This window comes from Selaginella moellendorffii, unplaced genomic scaffold (genome assembly GCF_000143415.4).
Source record: "Selaginella moellendorffii unplaced genomic scaffold, v1.0 SELMOscaffold_0, whole genome shotgun sequence".
NCBI lineage: Eukaryota > Viridiplantae > Streptophyta > Lycopodiopsida > Selaginellales > Selaginellaceae > Selaginella > Selaginella moellendorffii.
The window spans coordinates 4,924,360-4,936,692 of record NW_003314261.1 but is presented as its reverse complement, the minus strand read 5'-3'; the positions used below and the strand labels follow the sequence as shown (position 1 = coordinate 4,936,692).

General features: G+C 46.9%; 1 protein-coding gene across 1 annotated transcript in view; it reads left to right on the top strand.

The window, feature by feature from the left end:
- The window catches only part of LOC9642252 (beta-glucosidase 26), an 18,873-nt gene that overhangs the window by 322 nt on the left and 6,218 nt on the right, over window positions 1-12,333 (top strand). The gene's annotated exons all lie outside the window — the stretch shown is intronic.

Genomic DNA, 12,333 nt, shown 5'->3' with positions numbered 1-12,333 from the left:
TCCCGAAGGGATTGCGTACTACAACAACTTGATCGATGCTCTGCTGGAACACGGTAAGATCCAATCAATGCGGAGGATAGTTTTTATAAGATTGAAAGCACTGTTTACTTTTGGGCAGGAATCAAGCCTTTTGTCACGATCTATCACTGGGATCTCCCACAAACTTTGCAAGATAAGTTTGGAGGATGGCTTAGCCGAGACATCGTGTAAGTTCCGGAAAGAGTTCTGCAAAGTTCTTCTTTGATGGAAAACTTCTCTCGATGTTTTGCAGGGACGAGTATTTGCGATTCGCAGACTTTTGCTTCCAGGCCTTCGGCGACCGCGTGAAAAACTGACGAGCCACACCAGCTGATAAACGGAGGCTACGTCCAAGGATACTACGCGCCCGCAAGGAAACTCAAGCACGGAGCCATACATCGTTGGCCATCATCTCCTGCTAGCACACGCCAAGGCCGTCAAACTCTACAGGCGTAAATACAAGGTTCGCTTCCTCCAAAATCAACGTGTTTTTTTTATAATTTCCCTCCAGTCCTTATCTTGATTGACAAAGCAGGTCGACCAGCGTGGCGTCATTGGAATGACGCTAGACTCGTTTTGGTATGAACCATACTCAAGTCTTCCGAGAGATATCGCAGCTGCTCGTAGAGCTCTCGACTTTGAACTTGGATGGTAAAAAAATCTTCTCCTTTTTATGTTTTCAGGTTCTTCGAGTGAACTCTCAGTTCTTCACAGGTTCTTGCATCCAATTACGTTTTGGAGACTATCCACAGTCGATGCGTCTCTACGTCGGGGATCGCTTGCCGGCTTTCACTGTCGAAGAGTCGAGAGATCTTCGAAACTCCATGGACCTTTTGGGCCTCAATCACTACACTTCTCGATACACTCAAGACAATCCATCGCCTAGCAACGTTCGTCCCGGCTACGAGAGCGACTCCCATACACACTTTCTAAGTAAGCAATAGATTGATAGTTTCCTTGTTGTGCATTTATCTCACGAGCTCGATTTTTACATTTCAGCCGAAAGAAACGGGATTTCTATCGGAGGCACGGTAAATAAGTCTCCTAAACAATTTCTTTTTATCCTGATCTCGGGTCTGTTTGGATTATAGACTGGAACCTGGATTTATGTTGTGCCTTGGGGGCTTTACAATATACTCAGCCACGTCAAGGAGAACCACAACAATCCTCCGATTTTCATCACGGAAAATGGTGGGCTTGTCATTCTTGTCACTGGTTTTCTCAGGTCCAATTTTCCAGGATTGGTGGACGTCGCCGATTCGAACACTTTTAGCGACAGGTTCATAAAGGATGATGCAAGGGTTCAGTTCTATGAGTCGTATCTCACGAGCTTGCAGCAAGCCATCGCGTAAGCTTCCATAGGCCTAGTTCTTTCGAGGAAAACTATTTCTCGTCTAAACTGTAGTTTTTTTAACTCTCAGGAACGGTGTGGATGTTCGTGGCTACTATGCGTGGTCTTTGCTAGACAATTGGGAGTGGGATAGCGGATTTAGCCAAAGATTTGGTCTCTATTACGTGGATTATTCAGCGCTTTAATCAGTTTCTCTCAAACACAAAATGTAGTGGTAAGTATCTCTGTTTTTCTTTTTACCGACTTAAGCTGGTTTTCTACAGCACTCGAGACTATGTAAAGCCAAATTCATTCTTTATTTTTATATCTCTGGAAAGATCAGTTGATCAAATGAAGACCATGCTGTATGTTAAACGATTACTAAAACAATACTACATACATAAAGTATTTAAAGAAAAAAATATCCAAAAACAAAATATAAATAAGCCCCTCCAATTTAGCGTTTGAAATTTTCGGCGCTTTAATCTACCGCTTGTGCCTCACGCGTGCCGATCACGAAGGCAGTCTGGTTCGATCGATCGGGTAAGCTCTCCAGGATGTCGACGCCATCGCAGCTGGTGATGATCTTGAGTGTTCTAGCGGGTTTTGCTTGTCCTCCCCTCTGGCTGTCTTCCTTTGGCCTTCCACCGCTGGTGTTAGTGGGAGCCAGATAGCTCATACGGTTGAAGACCGGCAGAGGTTGAGCTCTATGGGGTCTTCCATATGGACCTACACGAATAGAGGGCCTATTGCAAGGAGCGAGGGACCGCCTGGAATCGTTCCTACGAGACATTTTACAAGGTTGCATACGTTCTTGTAAAATTAAACGATAAATAATTTTCAACTGTTACATTAAATTAAACACAGTCAAAATTTACAACAAAATTAAAATCGCGTTTGGTTTGCTTAATGGATTGATCAAATAAAGTTTATAATTATAAGCATGTAGATGATAGAATAAAAAAGAATATACTAGAAAAGGTTTTTAAAAGTTTATAAATTATAAATATGTTTATAAATTATAAATATAAAATTAATCTAAAGGAATAACAACCGTTAGATAGTAGAATATTCTAAAATATTCAAATATATTTTAGGTATATTCACTAGTCCCCTTACACACTTGCTTAAGCAAATCAATTACACGATCAAAGCGAGGAGAGCAATCTCCATAACTTCAATAGCACCCAAGGTGATGGCAGGGTGTTTAGCTTCAATCTGCTAGATGCCAAGGGTGGTGAGATCAGAGTTACTTGCTTCAACAATAGTGCGGTACGAGCATGCTCAGGTCGGTCGGTTCTCCAAAGGGTCCCTCCGCAGAAGCAGTTCAATCACTTGAACGACTGGGAGATTATGTTTGAGAAAGCTTCAGTGCTCTCGACCCCGGCACAATGGAGGACGCTACAGCCTGCAGCTGAGAGACAGGTCTGGCAAGACCGTCGAGATCACAATGTTGTACTCAAGAAGGACAACAGCTCCAGGAGCTATGTCAAAGTCAGTCCAAGCAGAGCGAGTAAGCTATTTCAGCGGAAAGAGCCTGGGAACTATATCCAGAATCACGGTATCTTTGGCAGCGGTTTGAGTGTGAGGGCAGGCACGCACAGGCACAATCTATTTCCAGGGAGGGAGTGGGCGGTGGTGGTCGGATGGAGAACATGAAGACAGTGCCACAGGTCAAAGATGAGCGGAGACGCCAGACTTCGTCGTGACCATCCACTTTATAAAGAGGGACAGCTTCTGTTACGGTGTGTCCACTGCAACTTGGAGACAGGCAGTGCAGCAAAAAGGTGACAAACAATGGAGATGGAACTTGGGGTGTGACTGGACCGTCCCTGAGTGCGGCTACAGATATATGCTCTTCATGCAAACCATACAGGTGCTACTTGGCTTTCAGGAGGCTGCAGAAGAGCTCTTGGGCGCCAAGGATCTTTATGTAGAAACAGGAGGGTAACGACTGGTTCCTCAACCACATTGCCAGCATCCAGTTCACCCCGCATTATTGGTGTTCACATAAATTCCAAGAAGGACACTATCCTTCATTTGAGCGTCACACCACCATTAGAGAGATTGCTAGGTCCAAAACTTCAATTGTTCGATCAGTTCTGTCATCAGTGTGGAGAGGTCATGGCCGAGGGTGGCTGTCTATACCTTGAAAGTGTGCCACCAACCTTTTCCAAGAGTTTGGGCCATATGTTGTGATTTAGCAATTGCCATGTCTGCAAGTTTTTGCTTGCAGAGAAAGTATGCACTTTGTGTAATGTCTCCAAGCAAGAATTTCCATTGGGAGTAAACTTATTTCCAGAACCATGATCAAGTATGGAGCCTTGTACACCCTAAATTTTGCTGAGATGAAATGTCCCATGTGGTCTTGCTTAGTCCTGAACCTCAACTGTCTGCTCCATATAAGACCACCATCGTTACCTTTGTCATGTAATAGATGCCCACCTGTGTACATTGGCTTGACGGCAATTTGATTAGGCCCTTCTACTCCAGTTTTCTATGGGAGGCATCGATTGATAGTGTATCTTGGGTTTTCTTCGTGTGGTCCCTTGTAGTGGAATTTGCTTGCTGTGTCCAGGCCAAAAACCATCATCTTTGTCTTACTTATGTTGACAGCAAGGCCCATGGAGTTGCAAAATTGTGCCAAGGTGTGTAGTTGGCATTGAAGGTCTAGCCATAAAGTGGCCAATAGAAGGAGGTCGTCCACATATATGAGCAGCTGCAGAATCATCCTGGCAAGCAAGATGGAGGAGGGAGTGCGCCCTGCCATGAGAATTTCCAGCCCAGAGGGCAGGCCGGGTTCCGACCGCATTATAGTTGCATCGACCACTTGGTGACGCTGTGGGTAGCCCTGGACAAACTGCGTGCCCATAACCTCAGTTTATGCCTGCTATGTCAACATAGTAAAAAGACTTTGACAAGGAGACTATTCGCATGACTTCATAAGCTAAACGTCCCACTGAACTCATCAAGCTCATTCAGAGGCTTTACGAAAACGTGAAAGCAGACATTCTATAACATACTCAGATTGACTGTGACACAGGTGTCCAACTGGTTGCCCCTTGTCACCCACTCTTGTTGGCCTATTCATTGACGCTCTGCATCCTTTGGCTTCCGTCCAGCTCACGAGAGCAGCTTTGCGAAGATTGTTGAGATCATTATAGTACGATAGTTGGAGGGCAGTACTAGATCTCCCGCCTTGTAAATTGGTACAACCCTATTGATGTTCCAGGTCTGTGGAAAACCATGTTGGATGATTTCGTGGAAAAGTTGGCAGAGGATGGGGGCCAAGCAATTGGGGTCAAGAGCTTGCAATAGCTCAGCCATGAATCCATAGACATCAGCAGCCTTCTTGTGTGGGAGAGACTGGACCGCTGCCTTCATCTGCTCTATGGTGATTTGAAGAGCTGGACATCGATCACAAGCAGCGCCGGAAATGTTCAAACTCCGAGCTTCCTACGTCATACAGCTGGTGAATATATTGAACCCAGAGTGTGATGTCCTTGATGATCACATGCTTACGGAAAATACAGTAATCTTTGGAAGGTTTACACCTCACTTCCCAAGCCTGCTGCGCATTAAAACATTTAGCGTGGAAGCGAGCTCATGCCGTGGCTATTTTCCTGAAATCTCAACGTAGAGACTGTGCTGCCGGGTGTCCCCTTCATCTGGCTTGCTTGTATGCCGTGTGAAGCCGATGGCACTCCTCGTTTCACCAGGGTTTGACTGGTAAGCCACGCTGCTGACGTGGTTTGCGGTGCCATAATGGTTATGTGGCCTGGAAACTTATCTGGATGCCATGCTGTCCTTGTCTCCAGAGTTCTTCCACCGTGCATTGCAGAGCAAGTGCATCAATGGGGCACAGTCGATAGATCACTGATATCCGATTTGAGCTTTTCCCCTGGCATGACTTAGGATAGTGAAGGCCGGTCCCACTGGTCAACAAACTCTAGTTGAAAGTGAGTGGTATTTTCTGCGGCCTCCGAGTTCCCTACTAGGTAGTCAATTGTGCTGCACCCAACTGTAGTTCCCCTTGTTGTTGCCACACTGGGGAGATTGCTGTGTACCCACCAGGGTTGGGGAAGGCTGGAATCCCGTTCAAGATCCATGTTTCAGTTTCTTGGCAAAAGTTGAGCAGCTTTTGTCCCGTCCGGCGGTCAAATCTATCCTGACTGTGGCGTCTCCATTTCAGCTCCTCTGGTTCCCCATCTTCTACCATGTGAGATGCCTGATATGAGCCTGTGCGGCAGTTCAAATCACCGGCTATGATGACCATCAAATGCTCCGCCCATGTGTGGAACCGTTCTGCCAGTGTCGCAAAAGGGAATGGTGTACCCATGACAAAGTCTGGAGAGAAGTAGTCTGGATGGTGTCCTTTTGCCTTGGCGAGCTGATGCGGATTGCTACAGAGTTGTTTTCCTCATCTTGAAACTGGAGTGAGACGCTTGTGATGGCTTGATCCTTGATGTAAATTGCGATTCCCCCATTTCCCCGGTCGGTCGGTGTTGAATTCCAGTTCCAGGACCAATGTGAGTAGCCCGGGAAGTCCGGCAACCTCCTTTCCGGGAGCTCCCAAGTTTCTGTGGAGACAAGTGATGACAAACCTCCATGTCAACAAAGAAGACAAGTCATTCATCCAAGACACCAACTGCCAAGCATCACACTCATACCGTTATGTACATAACCATACCAAAGCAATGAAGTTGATAGAGCATTCCACATATACAAAATCACACATCTACATGGTATCGGGTTTGTTTCAATCCCAATGGCAAAACCCTGGCAAACACAGCCACGCGATGAGCAGGACCGCACTAGGGCTCTTGCAGTCCTTGCTAGGGTGAAACGGCAAATTCAAGAACGCAAGTGAGCACAACGTGATGTCCATCTGTGCCTCTGCCCTAATTGTTGCTCTATGTGCACGGCGTATGGGCATCCCTTCCAGCAATTCCCACCGCCTCCTCCCCCTCCTCGCTTCTAGCTTACTCTGCTGTTTTGTCCTTTTGTCTAGAAACTAATGGCTACCCTAGCGAGCACCATGGCCATCCGGGCTGGCAACTGGGATGCAGGATGGGAGAAGCTACTCCAGAAGTTCAAAGTTAAAGCCACTAATGCTAAATTGGTTCTGACCCAGAAATTTTTCTCCCTACGCATGCAGCCTAGTGAGACAATGGCAACATACATCGGGAAGTTCAAGGGCTTAATGCAGCAGCTGAAGGAAGTAGGTGTTGCAGTTTCTGATGACTATGCAAAAGCCTTCTTGCTCTACTCTGTATCCCTAGAGTTGCAACAATTGTCCTCCATGCTTTCTTTTGTCCCAAGCAAAACTATGGAGGAGCTCTACTCTGATCTGCTTGAGGAAGGGCGCAAGATTGCCGAGCATCAAGTTGGCCATCAAGGATCCCCTCAAGCCTTGTTTCTTGGTAAGAAACAATCGAGTGGGAGCAAAGGAAAGGAGGCACTAGCCATGGGCCTTGTATCTCTTCTGCTACAACTCCCAACTCTAGATCTAACTTCTCCAAGAAGAAAAAAGGTCCTTGCAACTATTGTGGAAAGATGGGGCATGTTAAGCGTGAGTGTCGTGCAAAGAAGGCTGCCCCCCAGTGCATGCTTACCCAGAGCAACTCGTTGTTGATGATGGCTCTTTACCCATCACTAGTGTTTGCTCTTGCGATTCTATGGCTGGATAGTGGTGCCTCCTTTCACATGACTCCCTTAAGGTTTGCCTTTCAAACTTACAAGGCTCTTCAAGCTCCACAACAGGTTTATGTCGGCAACAAGTGACCACTCCAGGTGGAAGGTCGTGGCATGGTGGTGATCAGGCTACCCAATGGACCTCTTAAGGAGGTTCATCACGTGCACTTTGTACCTGAAGTAGGACAGACAGTTTTTTCTATAGGTGTAGCCTCAGATCAAGGCTTTACTACCACCTTCTTCCCAAAAGGGTGCACCATCTATAGTCGTGATGGTACTCCTATAGCCAGTGGCGTGAGGTATGAAACACTTTACCGTTTAAACACAGAACTAGTTTTTCCAGCTCAAGTGCTTGCTTTCTAAGCACAAGACACAATTGAGTTCTAGCATGCTCATCTGGGGCATGTCAATGAACGAGATCTGCATGCCTTGGCTCGTAACCAGTATGCTAAAGGCATCACGCTCCTAGCTGGCCATCTGGGTGTGTGTGAAACTTGCCATCTTGGGAAGCAAGTTTGCCTTCCTTTTCCATCAAGAATCATCAAGGACCAAGCTATAGGCTTACTGGATTTGGTTCACAGTGACGTGTGCTACTTGCCTGTGGAAACACTCAGCCACAAGAGGTACTTTGTGTCTTTTATTAATGACAATTCCAGATACGTTGTGGTGAGCTTTCTCCACCCCAAGAGCGAAGTGTTCAACCACTTTAAGTTTTTTAAGAGCTGGGCAGAGACGTCTACTGGTTGAAAGATTCGTGTGTTACATACGGATGGTGGTGGAGAGTACCTGAACAGAGAGTTTCTCAACTTTCTGGCTGAGGCTGGCATCATTCACCAGTACACGACAGCCCATACTCCCCAACAGAATGGCGTGGCAGAGCACCTCAATTGCATGCTGCTAGAGACTATTTGTTGCCTTCTCCAACACGCAGGCATACCCAACTCTTTTTGGGGTGATGCCATTAACACGGCTGTTTACATCCGTAATCGCCTTCCCACAAGGAGCACTAGTGTGGTTCCTTACCAAGCTTGGACTAGGAAGCGTCCTCAGTTAGGGCACTTGAGGGTCTTTGGCTGTACAGCGTATGCTCACATTCCAAATGCGACTCGGCAGAAGCTGGATCCTAGGAGCCAGAAGACCATCTTCGTGGGCTATCATACTCATTCCAAGGCCTACCGCCTCTATAATCTTGCTCTCAAGAAGCTCGTGGTAAGCTAAGATGTCTCTTTCAATGAGCAAGAGCTTTATCGCCACATTCAAGGTACTATTCCTTCAAGTTCTAACTTGGTGGACTTGACCCTAGTGCTGGAAGACCCACTAGCACCAGCAGTCTAGAGGCTGCTCATTCCAAAAGGAAGAATACCTCCTCCACTTGGTGATGAGCCTTCTCTAGCAACTCCGCTGCTACCAGTTCCTCTGGTCACTTCGGTGGCTACTAGCAGCAACACTACTTCATCCAGTGAGTAGAATGGACGAGTTGTTCATTGGTGAAGAAACAGTTAGAGGATCTTCCCAATCACCTCCTTCAGATTCTCTTATGACACCACCTCATCAAGAGATTGGAGCTGTTACCCATTCAGGACGAGTGAGCAAGCCAACAGTCAAAGCTCTAGAATCTCTTGCTCAAGCCCCACGCAAGAAGGGATTCTATTGGGCCATGAGCTCCATTGCTGAACCTCATGGCTACCAGGCTGCTCTCTCCAGTCCTGATGCCTCACAGTGGCAAGCAGCCATGTAGGATGAGTATGACTCACTGATCAAGAATGGAAGCTAGACATTAATTCCCCTCCCTCCCAGTAGGAAGGTAGTCACAGCCAAGTGGCTGTTCAAGAAGAAATATCGAGCTAATGGCAGCATCGAGCACTACAAGGCACGCTTTGTAGCTAGTGGTTTCTCTCAGATCCAGGGAGTTGACTACTCTGAAACTTATAGCCCTATTGTAAAGCTAACAACAATTCATGTTTTGATGAGCCTTGCAGCTGAGCTCGACCTGGAGCTCCATCAACTTGATGTGAGAACTGCTTTCCTAAACGGTGATCTTGAGGAGGAGGTGTACGCTGCCCAACCTCTTGGGTTTATACATCCCAGACAGGAGCATCTTGTCTGCCATTTGCACAAGGCTCTCTACGGGCTGAAACAAAGCCCCAGGTCATGGTACACTAAAATTAACAGCTTTCTGACCTCGTTAGGTTTTACTCACAGCACAGTTGATAATAATCTCTACATATATCGAGATGGCCAAGGATTTCTTTTCTTAGCCTTATATGTGGATGATACAATATTAGCCTCCAACCAGATGTGACTCATCCACCGCATCAAGGCCTCTCTTGCTGCTAAATTCGAGATGACCAATCTAGGAAACTTGCACTATTGTCTAGGAATTCAAGTCTACCAGGATAAGTACTTGAGCTCTCCTAGGAGAAATACATCCATGACATTCTCTAGAGGTACTCTATGCTTAACACTAATCCGGTGGCTACTCCTATGGAAGTAGGCTCAAAGTTGTCCAAGGCTTTTAGTTTGACATCAACCTCTGATAACACTCCCGAGGAGGAGACCACAACTCTGTACCGTTCAGTGGTCGGGAGCCTCATCTACTTGATGCTCTCAACTAGGCCTAACCTCACATTCAGAGTGGGAGCAGTCTCAAAGTTCTTGGACAATCCATCACCCTCACATTGGGCCGCTGTGAAGCGGATCATGAGGTATGTGAGTGGCACAAGGAAATTCACATTGAAATATGCAAGAGGAGATGGAGACAACGGCCTAGTGGGATTCACAGACATAGGTTGGGCAGGAGATCCAGATGACAGAAAATCCACCTCAGGGTATATGTAATGCACCTTATCTCTCTCCCCTTAAGCCAACTGGAAAAGGGGCAATTGCTTGATGAGAGAGCCCTTAGTGGCTATTTTATCCCCATTTATCTCCCAAGGTTCCAAGGATCCACGGTGATAGTATATCTAAATCTCATCCCATGATCACATGCGCTATAGTATGTCTTCATGTATAACCATAACGTGGTTAGTTGGTGTTCCAGGAGGCAGCAGATCACTGCGATGTCATCATGTGAATCTGAATACATCACAGCTGCAGCAGCAGCAAAAGAGGCCATCTGGCTTAAGACATTGCTGCAGGACCTCAAGATTCAAATTCTAGCAGTCAAACTCTACTGCAACAATATGTTGGTAGTAGCATTGACTCGGGATGCGAGATTTCACTCACGCACCAAGCACATTGAGTTGAGGTTCCATTTCATCCAGGATCAAGTCAACAATGGAACAATCAACCCGGAATTCCATCCAACTAGCTCAATGGTCGCTAATATCCTGACGAAGTCCTTGCCTCGAGTGAAGCATGAACTCTTCCTCAAATCACTCCATTTGATTGACAGTGTGAGCCTTGAGGAGGAGTGTGGAGACAAGTGATGACAAGCCTCCACATCAGCAAAGAAGACAAGTCATTCATCCAAGACACCAACTGCCAAGCGTCACACTCATACTGTTATGTACATAACCATACCAAAACAATGAAGTCAATAGAGCATTCCGCATATACAAAATCACACATCTACAGTTTCAACTAAGCAAAGGAAGCCTAAGCCAGAGTTGTGGGGCAAGCCATGGCAGTGCCAGATGAGGATCTCAAGCTTGGAGTCAAATGGTATTGTCCTTTGGTCGACGCATCCCTCTAGGCTTGGCTTTTTTTGAAGAAATATGTGTTGAACTTACATTGGATGGCCAAATTGCTACAAAAGAGAGTTCGTGAAAATAAAAACCGATTCTTCTATCCACTTTTTAAAAAATGTGGAGGTGTTACTAAGTTTGCTGAAGCTGATCTTGGTGCCGTCACGGCTGTGTGAAGGCCCTCCTATTCATCAACTTCTTCTGGATGGCACCTTGGAGTTTTGTTGCTGCAGTTTTCCCCAACAGTGCTGCCATTTTTTGGTCATGGTTGTCGTAGAAGCTTGGACGTTGCGTGGTCTGTACGGGTTCTTCCTCCTCTTCCTCTTGAGTTGCCGGCTGGCCCAAATGGAGGCGAGATGAGAATCACCTGATCAGTGGCTGTCGGTTGTGATGGTAGCAATGTTGCCTCTGCTACTTTTCCCGTCCCAGTTCTAGAGCCTTTCGCTTTTGCTTGGGCCAAAGCTCTGCCTGCTGGTGCCTTTCGCTTAGGGGCCGAGCCCAGTGGCGGTTGTGGTTCTGAGGCACCTTGGCCTGGAGCCCGAGGTATATCTCCTTGGACTTTTTGTCTGGGAAAACTCCCATCGCGATCCTAGGTTGCCTTGGCTTCTTCCTCGGCTTGGCTGGTGGAGATGATGCGTTACTTGCCTCAGGGAAGGACACCAGATTGGCTCCTTGGGTATCCTTGGATGGGGGCTTGTCCTCCCATTTCCCTTCCAGAACGTCCTGGAATATGGACATCATCAGTTGCATGACGGCTGTTTTATTAGGAACCTCCTCCCTTGTCAAGGCCTATGTTGGGTGGTGTAGTTGCCACTGGTGTCATGAAAGTGGGATCCGGTTCTTCTGGTACGGTTGTCTTTGGATTCGAAGCAGACGCAGATGGGGGCCGCTTCTCCTCTTCGGCCGTCGTTACGTCTAGGATGTCCCAGAATCGCCATCCCTTTGAGAAGTCACGAAACACATCTACTTTGTTTGGGACATTCTTGAACTTTAGCTTGTAGTAATACGTCCGTACTTAATGTGAGATGGCAGCCTCAAGTCCCGTCCAACTCCAGCATCAAAATCCGTACCGGGAAATGTGGTGGTGGTTCTGCTCCGTAGGCTTGAACATAAGCCAGCTTCCCGTCCCTCTTGAACGTACCCTCCACCCACACATGCTTCATTTGGTCGTGGTGCCGGAAGGTGACAATGAACTCTGAGTTGAGAGGGGTCGGGTGGGTTTTGAAGTCTGCTGCTTGGTGGTGGTCCCAAATGTGCTGCCCAAACCATCCTAATCCTGGCGTTTGAAACTTGGATCGTCAATCTTGAGAATCAAGCTGAAATACTCCACATCATCCTTCTCTTCCAGATTTCCGAATGGCAAGAGCAAGTGTTGGTCCCTCGTCACAGAGCGGCTTGGGTCGCGATAGGTAGTGCCCCATTTTGGCTGCGGTGGTGACCATACCTGTCTGAGCGGGCGACTGGTTCATCTCTCGGTGTGGTGCGTGGCGCTGGCTAATGTGACGAAAGTGACGAGATTAGTTCTAAACCCCAATTAATATATTTATTTTCAGGTCAAGTTAAATATCCATAAAATGGGATTCTCTCATTAAAGTGGAACTTGAA